A 15,851-nucleotide genomic window follows, 5' to 3' on the forward strand; every position below is an offset into this window, starting at 1 on the left:
TCGGCGCAAGGCCATGTGGGGGAGGCAGTTTTTGCACCGAGCACGGGCGAGAACCGCGGTACTCCCGAGGACTACAACTCCCAGAACCCCCCGCGCGCCTCCCTTGTGCTCTATCCCCCACCTTTGGACCAGCGGGCAGGAGAGAGGAACAGGAGGGGGGTTATTCCCAGGTCAGCGGGTGTGTGTGTCACGGAAACGTGCCCCTGCCCCAGCAAAGGCAAGGTCGGGGTTGGTCTGGGGGTGACTCCTGGCACCATCCTGCCAAGGCGTGTGGACTGGGGGCGGGGGAGCTCCCTCCAGGCAGACATTGCTGGGTGCAAATCCGGGCTTCCCTTCCGCGCCTGGCTTTGCTCCTCTCCGCCTCGAAAGGTACAACGACAAGAGCCCTTAAAAGTACAACTGGAAATGTGCACATTCTTTCATGCTTTTTATCTCCTGGAGATATGCCAGCAGTTGTATACCAAGGTCATGTGTGCTGTATTGCTATGGGGTGGTGGAGAGAGAGTTTATGGTTTGTATTGGTAGTGCACTCTCAGTCATTACGCAACAAGCAACACCAGTCAGAATACAAACAGAAGGCAACCAATGTAAGCCACAATAGCATGGCATGAAATGCATCCGATGCAAACCATGGAGTAGTTTAGCAGTGCTTAATGAATTTCATTTATATATTATATACAAAATTAAATGCATTAACCACTGCTAAACTACACCATATACTCCGTGTGTGTGTGTGGGTGTGTATTTACACACGTATACACATATCAACCACTGCAAACCAAAATAAAACAATGAATATAACAAATGCAAATCATAAGAAATATATAGATATTCCTGTAAGTGTAGCTCTTTCATATCTGACAACCCCTGGACCAGGAGGTTTATATATGAAGGGACCTTGAGAGGTCATCCTGTGCTCACAGCAGGAGCTATCACCATCCCTGGCGGATCTTTTTTTAAATCTATTTGCCCCAGCTCCTTAACTGTTCCCCTCAAGGATTGAGCTCACAACTCTGGGTTTAGCAGGGCCGTGCTCAAGCCACTGAGCTCTCTCTCCCCACCCTGTTCAACTGTCAGTTAATAGTTGCTCAGAGAGGCATAGGCAGGGTCAGCACCCCACCCCAGTAACACAGTTCAGCACTCCCTGCCCCCACAGCTGGCTCCCTCTCAACTGCTGACCAGTTACCTTGCACAAGGCTGTGCAGCATGGGCAGCTGCTTGCTTGCATGTGGCCGCGCCACACAGGAAGCCACTCTGGGCAGTGGACACCAGATGGAAGAGCAGAGGAGCCCACTAGCCCCACAGACACGCAGCATGGATGGACACAGGCAGGCGCTAAGTGGGCTACCCCCACACCCCCAGGGTGAGGCGCTGCTTGTACACTCAGTTCTGCTCTCCAAAGGGGAAAGCAGCATCGTGGCTTGGGGTTTGTGCTGATTATCTGAAAGTTCTGGTTGATCGGACACCTGATAAAACAGTTTACTGTATGCATCAACCATTGCAAACCAAAATAAAAAAGATGCAATAATACAACAAATGCAAATCATAAAAAGTATGGCTATTAAAACCACACACTCTAAAGAGCATCAGATGAGAACACTTCTAGAAACACAACCAAATCGTACCAAAAAGAGCAATATATACTGAATTGGATCAACAAATGCAAGCATTAGTAAATAGAAACATAAAACCAAGACATTATTATAATCAAAAGTATTTTTCTATTGCTTCAGCACAAAATAAAATAAAGCAATTTGAAAATGAATCCAGGAGAAGTATTTGAATGTCAGTATAAAATAAGTAGTAGTCAAGGGATTTCCTTCGGGCATCATATGCCAGTGAAGGCTGCCATGCTGCTTGTTATATAAACAGCCAGGCACAGACACCACTTAATAAGTTGGTTTATGGTAACCACAGTTAGAGACACTGTCATTGTGTGACCTTCTTTTCATAGGGTACCTTTCTGAAAAATGTGACCTATGGGACTGAAATGCATCGGGCATGTTCTCATCATAATTGTGTTTTCTTGTAGGAGTGGAGAAAGAAATTAAGACCATTCCATTTAGCCAGTTTTGCAGTTATTCAAGAATGAAATAAAACACAAAATGTTGTATATGGGGTTTTTTCCATTCAAAAATGCATTTTTAGCCCTCTCCAAACTAAATCTGCTTTGTAAACATGGACTTATCAGAAACACATTGGCAGCTTGAAACACATTTTCAAAGATGTGTTATGGCATGTCTTCACTACCCATTGGACGAATGGGCAGCAATTGATCCTGCAGGGGTCAATTTATCCTGTCTAGTACAGATGCGACAAATTTACCACCAAGTCAGGGACTCCACCAAAACTGGAAGAGTAAGTAGAGATGAAGGGAAAGCATCAGCTCTTGATTTAAGCAAAGGTTTAAACTGCAGCAAGGGAGGTTTAGATTGGACATTAGAAAAAATGTCCTAACAGTCAGAGTGGTTATATGCTGAAATAAATTGCCTAGGGAGGTTGTGGAATCTCTGTCACTGGAGATATTTAAGAGCTGGTTGGATACACGCATCTATCAGGGATGATCTAGATGGTGCTTAGTTCTGCCATGTGGGCAGAGGACTGGGCTTGATGACCTCTCCAGGCCTCTTCCAGTTCTAGTGCTCTATGAGTTAGTGTTATGAAGATACCATAATAAACAGACTTAAGTATGTCAGCTTCAGCTACATCATTTACATAGCTGAAGTTGCATATCTTAGGTTGACATCCTGCGGCAGTATGGACAAGGCCTTAGAAAACACTACCAGCAACATATCTGAGGCTGCACCTGCTTGTACACCCAATCCTCTATTTTCTAGGATTTACTGTCATGAGCAAAAATGTTAAGATGTTCATACTATGCTAATTGATGTATATTGGGAACCTGTTGATTAAAAGACTCTAAATTTGTACCAAATGTAACCCCTGCCCCATCGGGGGTAGCCCAGCTTTCAAAACCATATTGCTATGCTGAGGATTTCTGAGCACTTTAATTAAGATCAGCTCTTTCTTGGGAAGGACCACATCTAGCATATCCCTTGATCACAGTCCCTGACCACAATAGTGCATCTAAAGGGAAATGGAGTTTATCCACTTTGCATCTGGGAAATATGGAATTTACCATAGGTTAGGTTTGTGGGTTTCTTTCTTTCTTTTTTTTTTTTTTTAACCACTACAACACAGCCTCCCCATCAAATCACAAGCTACAGATATTCATCAACAGATGCCTGAGATACATCCTTCCAACGGGAAGACTTTGTCACAAATGAGGAGCTTTGGAGCAGAGCAGGACAAGAACCATGTGACATTCAAATCAAGAGAAGAAAGTGGGGATGGCTAGGCCATACACTCAGAACACCATCACCCAGCATAATCCATCAAGCTCTCAAATGGAATCCACAAGGAAAACGCAAAAGTGGAGACCTCAGACAATGTGGAGAAGATCTACTGGTACTGGAGGACAACAACTAGGGTACCTCTGGGGTCAGCTACAAGTTTTGTCCTGACGCAGAGTGCAATGGAGGAGACTTGTAGATGACCTATGCTCCACCCCCGTGCAAGGGTTTAAGTCAAGTCACAGCCTCCCCATGTCACCTAGAACTACTGACATACTCCAACGTCTGAAAATCCTCTGGCTTTCGACAAAGCCACAAGTCCTGCTGCATGCACCAAAGTGACTTTCTCTGGCTTGTGTCACATTTTAGAGCCAACTTTTCCCCCAATCCCCCTTAAATATTGATTCTCTAATGGGGCAGTGAGTGCCAGACACTAGCTGAAATCTATTCTGAGCAGATGACATCCGTTGGGAGGATCAGAGCACTAATTTGTGCCAGGGGATGTGCAAAGAAGCATAAAAGAACCGTACAATTTTCATGTCAGAGAATTTTTCTAGTAGAAGAGGCCGTATGTCAGGCAGCTCTTGCTGAAGTGACCTCACTTGGGCAACTACCCCTATCCTAGATCTGATGGCACAGCCATTTTTAAAACAACCCAGGCAAGCACGTGGGTTTTAGAAACATCCTCTGTGAAATTAGTTTCACCCTTTAGTTTCAACCAGTGTTCCCTATACTTTTTTCCATCCGGGGCAGAATAAATTTTCTTATGCGAATTTAGGTGTGTGGACACACACCACCAATAGAAACATGTTGCCAGCTATGGGCAGCAGTGGGTGCTCCGCTAATCAGCTGGGCAGCACCTGAATCTCTCCCGAGCAGCTGCCCAAGCAATCAACTTACAGGGAACAACTATATGGGTGTCTCCTTCTGCCCCCCCAATAGCTGTCTGTCCTACAGGAGTGTCAAAAAGATAAATTCCTTAATGTTGTGAACTGCCCAGATTACAGAACAATGAGCACAAGAGAGAAGTCTTAGGAGTACAACTCAAAAATCCTTCCTTGGCATGGCAAGTGCCCAGCGTTAGGAGACTGGGGTTTCTGCCTTCTAACCCCAACTGCTTCACTGATATGCTGTGTCCTTGGCAAGTGATCTAACCTCTCTTGATGTCTCCATTTATTAAAAGGTACAAGAGCTTTCACCCACCAAACTTAAAGGATTTGTCAGGTAAATTATTTACTAGCATTCTGATGCTATTTTCAGCCAAAAAGCAAAGTCCTCAACTGTACCTGATACTTCCTCAGCAGCTAGCCCCAGGTATTCAGTACAGAATTCATCCCCGAATAATAAAATCACCATGCATCCAGCCAAGTGGGCAGTGCTAGATAGAGGGCATACTGCCTCAGGGGCCTGAAGGGCTATCAGCTTTCATCCTGAAGCATCAAGGCAATCACTGACCTACCTCTACTCTTGTCAACTTGCTTCCAATGAACCTAGCTGCATCTGCTTAGGATGGAGAAAGGCATACATCTGCCTGGTATGCCTTAAGATCTCATCTACGCAATCACATCATTGTACATTTGTTTGAACAATATCATCAAGGCTGCCTCAAGAAAATCTTAAATATCTTGTGGGAGGATAGGCGCACAAACACTTGTGTCCTGGAAGAGTTGAACATGACCAGCACTGAAATCATTATTCTTCAACAACTTCGTTGGACTGGTCAGTGGTTCAGATGTCTGATCAGCACCTCCCAAAACAGATTCTGTTTTCCCAGTGGGACAGAGGAAGGACAGAGGAGTGTTAGAGACCAGAGGAAGTGGTTCAAGAACATGCTGAAGGCACACATGAAGAAGTGCAGAATCGGTGTCAATGCTTGGAAGAACCTTGCCTACGACTGTCCACAGTGGCAAGTGGTAATCTGTCAGGGTGTGGAGCAGTTTTAGAGGTCCCTCTGCAGCACAGGTGAGGAAAGACAGAGAAGAAGAAAAGGGTGGCAGAGACTGCCCCGCGCCCCTCCAGGAGTTACCAACACCTGTCCCTTCTGTGATAAGACCTGCAGCTCCAGAAACAGACTGTTCAGCCATCAATGGACTCACAAATAGGAGGGTGACACGAAGACATCCTACTCACTATTGAGTGACTGCCAAGAGCGAGAGAAGAGCAAGAGGGACTAAACTAGTTGAGAAACTGGTTTTATTAAACATGTATAACCCCTGCATGTGAGTGCTCTTCTGTGGTAGGAGAGCGCCTTAGATCAATGTAGCTTCAGAGGGAAAGGTCTGGATCCCCAAAGATACAGAGGGACATAACTCAAATCAATGCAAGTCAGGCACCTAAATATTTCTGAGGATTTAGGTGGACGGAATCATTTCCATCACTGACTAAAGTCAGAGGGTTTGTGAAGAGAGATGAATCCCTTCAACTGAAGTCGTTTCTAAATTGAACGAATTAATTCAGTACAATCTTCTAGTACAGCATAGACAAGACCCTGAGAAGCCATAGCTCCAGGTTTCCCATAACAGACAAGAGGGAAGCAAAAAACAAAAAAAAACAAAAAGCAAAAAGATTCAACAGCTTTTTGTTTTCATTCCCAGGGAGCTCAGGACTTCAGCCATTCTGCCTTCTACAAAAGCCCTCTGATTACCTCTGTGGTCCCTTTTGGTCATCCCCACCCCCAATTACCCAATTAGTACCTCGTTACCACACACCTGCAGTTTATTTACTCCTGCACACCACACTGTCACTTTTAACCCTTTAGCACCACATTGCTTACCACACACCCTAATGGATAGCTTGTTTTGGTGCTGACAATGGAAAGGGGTGTCCTCTGTCTATAAAAAACATAGTGCCCTTCTCAGGGCTGGGCTACACTCTGTTTTGGCACTGATTCAGCTACATCTACAGGAAAGCCCATTTAATTTAATCAATGCAAAAAACTGAGCCCAGGTAAGTTCTCAGAGACCAGAGTTATTATGCCCCAGGAACAATGGGAGCTAGACAGCTAAATGTCTTGGAGGAGCTGGTCCTTAGTACCTCACAGGATGGGGCCCTATCTGGTCTTTATAGGGTAGGAGGCAGTGTTTCCTAGAGGTTACAATACAGGTTGAACCTCTCTCGTCTGGCGCTCTCTGGTCCTGCCACATCTGGGGTCCAGCATGATTTTAGTTAGCTGGTTGTCCACTTCTCAAGGGTGTAGCCACATTTCCCTCCCTTACCCCAACCCGCATCTGCAATCTAGAGCTTGCTCCCCTGCCCCCCAACTTTCTGCTCCAGCTCTGGCCACCCCCCCACATGCCTCATCTCAACCTAGAGCTCGCACCCCTGCTCCCAAACTCTGTCTCAGCCCTGAGGCCTGTCCCACATCCCAAAACCTTCAGCCCCAACCCCACCCGAGCCAGAGCCCTCATGCGCCACATCCTTACAAGACAGGTATGAAGGGGCAGGACTTGGACCTGCTGTGGGTACCACCAAAACTTACACAAACCTGCTGCCCTGGCTCAGACCATGTACAAGTTGTACTGCTTTACTACACCAGGCTAGTCAAAGCAGTACACTCCCCTGGATATGGAGACAGTTATACAGCACAGATATCTATATGTATATATGTACAGCTGTTAGTACAGGCAGGAGAATAAGATATACAGCAGGAGACACCTTTATACCAGCACACCAAACACAGATTTGCACCAATATAAGCAGTACAGTTAAAATTCACCCTGTTATCTGGTACAGCTTTCCAGTGTAGACCAGGCACCTGTGTTTGTATAGCTCTAGGCACGATGGAGCCCTGAACTGAGTTGGGCTTCCAGAGACCTCTGTGATTCAAATAATAAGGCAGGAAAGGGTGTTAGTGTTTGAAGGGGAAGAAAACAAATTTCGCTGGCTTACTTTTTCTGAGGCTTTGGAAAAGGCACTTTTCCAGATGTTCCCTTGTTTGTTGTTTACCTGCTTACTTCACGTGGCTGCCATCTGGGATGTGGCTGCACTGGACACCGTATATGCAAAAGAGACTGTTGGATAGTCCTGCAGGCACCCTGGAAGAGCTGATTGAGAAAGCGGGAATATAAGGAGAAAATTGCAGCCAGGACAATTAAAAGGATTCTTTATTTCTGTGAGATTTCATAAATGTCACAGCTCCTTCATCCACACTTACCGGGACATCAGCCTGGTCAGGGTTGATCTTCCAGGGGTCAGTTTTTCATGCCTAGTGGGTATGTGCAAATTGAACTATCAGGGCCTGGCAGTTGACCCCTGTACTCATTCACACGAGTAAGGGAATTTCTCCCACTCACCTCCCTCAGTGGGGACAGGCAGATAAAACAAAGCAGCAGAAATGTAGCACTTTAAAGACTAACAAAATGATTTATTCGGTGATGAGCTTTCGCGGGACAGATCCACTTCTCCAGATCAATTTCATTTCCAATACAGACTGACATATATAAGTACAGAGGAGCAAAAAGTTGATCATAGACAAGCCGATGCCAGCTACGCAATTGTCGTAGCTGGAATTGTGTATCTAGGATCGACTTTCAGGTCTAGTGTAGCTCTGCCCTCACCCACTTGTCAGTCTCCTGCGTACCTGTACAAAATCTTCTCCTATGCACCCTCTAATATTCTTCAGCCTGTACTGCACCTTCGCACCACTGCTCAGTTCAACAAGTGCTACACACCATGCTATAGATTACGGTACCATGTGAGGGCTCGATCTTGCAAACACTTACTGCTGGGCCTGAGGTTCCATTCAGCCACGTGCTCAGCAACCTGTCCCCAATCCAGCAAATCACTTCATTTTAAATCAATCACATTACACACAAATTTGAAGTTAAGCATATGTGTTGCTCTGAACCTCATCTAGCACTCAGCACTTGGCAGGATCCAGCTCTCTAGCTTCTAACTCTTGCTAATAAATGTTTTCAGGAGCTGACCCTGCAGTTGCCCATAACAACTAAGAGGCGGGTTGGCCTTGTTGCTTGGTTGGTTTTGCTGCAGCTTGATTTAATTAGATGCTATTAAAATGCTGTGATTATTTTCTTTGAGAGGGAGAGGGATTATCAAATCTGATGCTCGGCATACACGGACCATGTCTTGAAATTTTGTTTCCACAGAAGTAATTATTTTTCACGGACAATAATTTTTTTTGTGTTAGAACATCAGTAATTTTCCTGTTCCCTGTTAGATTCTGATTCTTGTTGAGCTTGCAAAATAGGAAATTTCATGAGGCCCACAAAAACCTCAGACCTGCATGACTTCTTTGTGGGAACAGGGCTCTATCAGGTAGGATTTTGGCCTAAAACACTGCTCTAGATCTGTCCAGTGTTCTATGAAGAGGCAAACAATGTCTAGGAAATGACCAATATCCCTTTAAATAGTTTGGAAGGCTGCTAACATGCTTCCCTGCCTTCTGTCATAGAAATCACCAGAATGAATCAGAGCAGCAGTGTAGATGTGTAGCAAGACCTTGTATCTTTATGCAAGCATAGTAAAAGACACCCGCTTGGAATCCAACTGTCTCCACATACATTAACACATGGTTTAAATCGTGATGGGAACTTTCTGAGTCACTATAGGGGCTCAGTCTAATTCTTGACCTTCCCCCCACCCCTCCACTGTCTGATTTGCTCACCTTGATTATCTTTTTCTGATTTGTCCTCGTTGCTTACTGTTTTTGGTTCTCTGTGCCTTAAATATTGAGTCTGTTCTGGTCTGGCTATGGTCTGAAGAAGTGGGTCTGTCCCACGAAAGCTCACCTAATAAACCATTTTGCTAGTCTTTAAAGTGCTACTTGACTGCTTTTTGTCTCCACATAGTTTCCTTATCTTCTTCATGTTATTTAGTGAGCAAAGACACACTCAGTGTAAGAATGTGCACAGGTACAAGTGCACAGACTGATCAAACAGCACATAATGGTTGGGGTGTGTGTGCTGTCAGGCAGGCCAGACTGACCCCAATTAGGTAAACCTCTCAGGGGATGCCAAAGTATTTTTCTCACTATCAGCAAGGCCTATAACCAATACAGCTTAAACCTCTCTAGTCCATCACTCTCTTGTCTGGCAATATCTATAAGCTGGTATGATTGTAGTTAGCTGAATGACCATTTATCATGGGTGTGGCCAAGTCTCCTGTGGTCCCATAAGTTTTGTTTCTGGCCACCAGTCCTGGCTCTCAGTGTTCGGTGCTGTTATTTAGCTGTAATTTATCCTTAAATACCTTCTAAAAGCCCAGGAAGAAGTGGAAGTGTTGGTAATGCTACTAGAGTATATTTACCTCCCATGATTCAGCAAATTCTCTTGGTTGGCATTGGTCGGGTCCCAAGGGTGCTAAACTCAAGAGGCTCAACCTGTATTAGAGATTGGGACAGGGAGCCTTTAAGCTAATGAATAACTCTTAGCATTAGTATAAAGCTTTCCATTTTCTAATTGATAAAATTAGAAATAACAAAATTATATTAATAATCCCTAGCTCATATATGTGCTGTATACACATTAACCACTTAATTGCGACACTTTACATTAGTGGAGGAGCAAACCCTGGGTTTTCAGAAATGTCTGGGAGGTGCAAATTCTCCTGACCGCTGATCATCCGAGCAAGACAATGAGTAACTCCAGCTGGGTATCAAAAAAGGGAGGTGGCCTCTCTTCCAAATTTGGTTGTGGCTTCCCAGTTCCCTGGGGGGAAATCAGAGTCGGAGCTGGAATCCATTCCAACTCAGTTTGCTTGATCCTTGTCTGCTGTCAGGATCACGCTGGTTTTATGAAAATGGTGCACTGCTCCATGATGGCTCTTTACTGATGTGTGGATCTGTATATATGATATATGATTATCCTCTTTTGAAGGAAGGCCTTCAAGTGCTATTCAGAGGTTCATAGATTCCAAAGCCAGAAAGAACCTTTGCCATCACCTAGACTGACCTCCTAATGCAGGACAGAGAACTGCTCTCAGCTAATTTCTAGAGCAGATCATTTAGAAAAATAGCCTATCTTGAGTTAAAAAAATTCTATATTGGGTTAAAAATAATCTGCCTGGAAACCCATCAGTGTTTGTTTTTAAAGTCAGGAGAGAATGTGCGAACACGATGTGGCTGTGGTTTGGAGAAAGCAGAGTGGCATTGTCAGTGATCACAGAGATTTTGCAATCTATGATGGATTGGATGATCTTTAAAACACAGCAGATGTCGGTGTCTCTACTATGCCTAGTTTTATTCCTGAGCAAATGCAATTGTTTTCTTGAAGAGTATATAAATTCTTGCTTGCTATTTGGCTTGATACCTGTTTTTCAAGTGTGCACTATTAATGCCTTGGACTAATAAAAACAACAGTTAAGGCCCCCATCTGGTAAACGCTTATGCTAATACTTTGTAAGTGAGTAAGTCCCTTGCTACTCACTGTTGCAAATGTAAGTATTTCTATAAGTGTTTGTAAGACTGGGGCCTAAAGACTCAATCCAATACCCATCACAACTCAAAGGTAATCTTTCCAGGAACTTAAATTTGTTTTGGGTTGGACTTTGAGGGCTTGATCCTGCTGTTATTGAAATCTGTGACAAAATTCCCATTCACTTCAATGGCAACAGCAGTGGGACCTCCAGCTTCAGCAAATGACTTGTTTATTTAGATCAGAGGTAGCACAACCCAGCAGGGGTGCCACAAGTGGCCGGTGAGCTGATTTTCATCAGCACATGAAGGGGGAGCTCAGCTCCGCCCCCTACTCCCTCATGCAGCAGGGAGCTTGCAAAGCCATGTCACCTGTGGATTAACAAAAGACCAGCTAATGCTACCAACCACCACCAAAACTGTAAAGCTGTGCATTTTCATTTATTTATTAATGATGCTATTGTAAGTAGGACTATTAATGACTTTAAAAAGTATCACCAGCACTCAGACCATGCACAGAGGTTTAAAGGTCAAATTTTGGCACTCCACTTCAGAAAGATTATTGAATCCTGATTTAGATTGTCGGGCAAGCTACAAATGGAGCAGGTCATTCTGGATGACTTACAAAATAATGCTGACTGAAATTTACAAGGTTCTTACCATTCTGATCAGCTGTTCAGTAGTGGGCAGCTGTGAAATGGAGAAGAATTATATCCATTTCAGTCAACTCCCCGATGGGGTCCTCAAACCTCATGGGCTGCCAGAGACCAAGGAAGTCTAGAAGCCCTGAAAACCCTGAATCCTCAGTAGACCACACCATGGGCTGAAGGAGATCCAGAAAGCTCTTGTTCCTAAACTCTAAGGTTCCCAGTTCAGCAGGCTGCCCAGGAGCCAAGCAGATGATGAGGCAGAAATTAAGACAGGGTTCCACTGAAGTTTTTTTGGGGCGGGCAAAAAGTTCTACTAGAAGTTTGATTTAAAAAAAAAAAAACAGTTGTCCCAGAGAGCCCCTACCAAAACACTCCCTTTCTTTTTTAAGCACTCAACTTGTGGTAGTGTGGCCTAGACAGAAAAGTGGTCCCAGCCCATTTGGGATCCATATGCCACAACCAACACATTTACATTCCACCAGCAGGCCAATGGGCAGCTGGTAAGATGTCCCATTCAGTGAGCAAGAGGCTGAGTTCCATCCTCTTCAAATGCTGGGGACTAAGGTCATGGATCTGAGCAATCCCATCAAACCCCCAGGGTGCGTCTACACTAGGAACTAACTTCGAAGTTAGGCACTACTTCGAAGTTGTCAGCAGAGAGTCTACACACATTTTCCCTTACTTTGAAGTAAGGAGCCCAACTTTGAAGTCCTTACTCCATACCTGGGAATGGAGTAGTGCCGGACAAAGTTTAACTTTGAAGTAGGGTGTGTTTAGATGCTCTACTTCAAAGTTGCTTACTTTGAAGTTATACTTCGAAGTTAGCAACTTCAAAGTTATTTTTGTAGTGTAGACACAGCCTCATACTTAAAATTGGGCATGGGCTGAACTGGGGCCTATTAAAAGTAGTTTTGTTTTATTTAAAAAAGTTAATTAAAAAACCCACCTCTTTACCTAGTTCTCAGGGCAGGGGAAATGCAGTGTTGTTGAGATGTTTAATTATTGATTGTCAGCACTTTGAGGTCTTTAGGAACTAGCAAAAAAGTAATAAAAAATAAGGGAACTCTGGAAGTAGTGGTGAAGTCTCCAACAGAGGAGGGTATGTTTATACCACACTGCTTATAGCGACAAGGTTGTGTTGACGCTGCCCTGTCTGTGTGTGAATGCAGTTTGTCAGCACTTTTGTCAACAAAATATTCCCCACCCCTCAATGTAGAGGTTTCACTTCATCAACAGCAGACCACTACTGTTGATAAAACATCATTCACGCTGCTACTTGCCATGGCAAAACTTTGTCATTCAGAAAGGTGGGGGCCAGCTAAGCACCCATGAACCACAAAAGTTTTGTCAATCAAATGCAAGTATAGAGATACCCTAAGTGCAGAGGCAGGAAAAGTAACCAAAAAGGTACTTGTGTAAAAGTACAACTGCTGAGGGAGGGATGCCTAAGTATAAGTCACTGATGTCCCTCTGGAATACTACTTGAGTAAAATTATCCACCCACACCAAATCTTTATTGTACTCAAGTACCCAGATGTGAAAGCAGCTACATTTTACTTAAGTAACTTTTGGGGTACTCTTTCCCCCTCTGTCTAAGTGACAGGTAGGGCGCAATACATGCAAATTGTAATCTTCCACAAGAAAAGCAAATACCATTCTTCCTAGCAAAAAGTAATTGAATGACTACCTGCTTTTAAATTGTGAATGCAATCTATTTAAACAAACCATCCACCCCTAGGTTACAGAAAAAGGAGAATTTAACAGGATGTGTCTCTGAATGTAGTCCCATGGGGCTGAGCAGCTTTTCCAGTGCTGTTTCCTACCTTCTCCTTTTCCCCTTCTTCCAGGTTAGCATTATAAGGTTTAATTCTTAAAAAAATCCTGCTCCACGTTTCCTAAGCAGGCAGTAAAATTTTCCTTGAAACCCCTCAATGTTACAGATTTCCCATTCCCCAACTGCCACTAGAACTTTTGGATCTCAAAGATCTTTGTTAAAGGACCAGCCCTTACATGCTTTTCTTGTTATTCTCTGTTCAACAAAGACTGCTTGACATGATGTCTGTGTAGCCATTGGCCTCAGTTCAGGAAAGAGCTGATTTTTCTCAGGAAAGCACTTAAGCAGACGCATAACTCTAAGCATGTTTTCCTAAACTTTTTAGCGCTTTCCTAAAGGTGGACCTTTGTGAGGCTATTCCGAGACCCTGTCAAATTGTCTGGCGCTTGCATGGCACATAACTGGGACAGATCCTGTTTGCTGAATCCAGCCATTACGTGTTGTAACCTTTTCATTTTCATTGTGCGGGGTCAGAACAGTGATTTTATTGTGCTTTCAGCAGGGCCACTTGGGATGCATACTGTTGCTTATTTAAGAGCTTCTTTCAGTTCTGTGTGCATGTGTTTTTTTAAACAAACAATCTAACCCAAAACCAAAGCTCTCTTTTTAAAATATTGGTACACCTGCAGCTATTACTAACACTGATAGACAACAGTTCTCCTGAGAGCCACTGCAGTATCAGATTGAGTCTCCTGTATATACACAGACATCAGTCATCACTGGGGATTGAATCAGACACCTCCAGTACCTAAAGCACAGGGCTCTAATCACTTGAGCTCAAAAAGAGATCATGTAGCTTAGGTAATTACTAGAAGGAGACACAGTGACATGTATTATTAAGACATTGTATTACACAATCACTAGCGCTAAAGACAAAGAGATACAGAGAAGAAAGTGACTACGCTGAATATTTGACGAATATCAGGAATTCTGATTTTCTTTGTTATTGGTACACATTGTTACTTCACTGTTGGTGAAATGAGCTGTATTGTCAGCTCTGGTGACTGGAGTCCTCTATCTACCTACCTACAAAGCAGATACAGCAAGGACCATGGCAATGAAAACGTCATACACGCCACTCCACCAATTCACTTCAATATTGGTTCAGATGGAGACCCATCTGCATGGTTCTGGACTTATATGCTGAGGAGCGAGTAACAGTAGCAGTGATTAAAACAAAAAAGCAATCCAGTAGCACTTTAAAGACTAACAAAATAATTTATTAAGTGATGAGCTTTCGTGGGACAGACCCACTTCTTCAGATAGCAGTGGTTGTGTGTGGAAGGAAGCATATGTGGATACTTAGGTGTACAGAAGTGGATGAAGACCACTAATTCATTTCACACCGGTGACTAACCAGCCATCAAAGGCTGCATTTCTGCTGAAATTTTCCCAATTGTTGAATTAGAACAAATGTCACTACACCAGTACAGATAGGAGCATAGATACGTTGTGAGTATTTTCACTGCTATGTTATCTCTCTGTTACTGATCTACACTCCAGTCTGGACAGGCTAAAGGGTAACAACTTCCAGTCACTACAGCTCATTGGCTGAACATGAACCAGCAAGGCTGAATGAAAAGTCTGCATATTATATCATCCATTTTCCTTTAGTGAGCATTTTCTTACCAATAAGGAAAGTACTAGTGTAGCAACTCAAGAGGGGAATTAGCTAGATCATAAGAATTTGAGCCCTTTAACACCAGCTGTTTACTCATCCTGAAAGTCAATATTGGCAGGCACTCCCCAGGGCTCAAAAATGAAACCAGTCCCTGGACAGTGTTCCTGCATGTCACACCTTTATTATTGTGAGGCTTCATGTTTACACGGTCTCTGATTCCTGATCAAATTGCTCATTTTACAAATCAAACACTGATTTATTTGTTGTGAGCTCGACAAACTTAGCCTGCCTTCTGAAAGATTAAGTTTTTTGGTTTTTTTTAAATGTATCACCAGTAATAAAGGGTGTATCTGAAGTATACATTGTGCTCTCAGGGACATTTTGGCAAGACCATAATCTCCAGCCTGTGTTCTCAGTGGCACAAGGAATTGCACAAGAATCACCAAAAGCATAGCTCGGATATGAGGGTTTTACCCACGCATATAGTATAGTGCTGATGATCTGACTGTGAGGTTCCACATGAGTTACTGAGAACAGAATTTGTTCTGGAGCACCTGAATTACAGGCAATAATTAGGACCCTTCCAAATTGCAGCCATGAAAAATGCACCATAGACTATGAAATTGTGCTTCCTTTGTAAAATCTGGCTATTAAATGGGGGTTGTGGTATTGCCCCCTACTTCTGCACTGCCTTCAGTGTGCAGCAGCTATAAAGCATGCACTGCTGTCTGGCTGCCCAGCTCTGAAGGCAGTAGTTGAACAGAAGAAAGGGTGCCCTAGCATCAAATGGGGTGGTTGTAGTTCCTTGGGGAAGGGACTGTCACAGCTTGAATTATTTTCCAAAGGGGTCCCAGCAAAACAAGCTTGAAAATCATTGGGTTAGCAGACTCCCTTCCCCATGGTGAATTACAAACCTAACACAAGTACAGTCCAATACTATATGCTGTATGAACACAACCAGAAAATTAGCTATTTACCCAACAACCAACCTGCAAAAAATGTGTGATTTCTCAGTGATTTAAGC

Source organism: Carettochelys insculpta, chromosome 21 (assembly GCF_033958435.1).
Source record: "Carettochelys insculpta isolate YL-2023 chromosome 21, ASM3395843v1, whole genome shotgun sequence".
NCBI classification, from domain to species: domain Eukaryota; kingdom Metazoa; phylum Chordata; order Testudines; family Carettochelyidae; genus Carettochelys; species Carettochelys insculpta.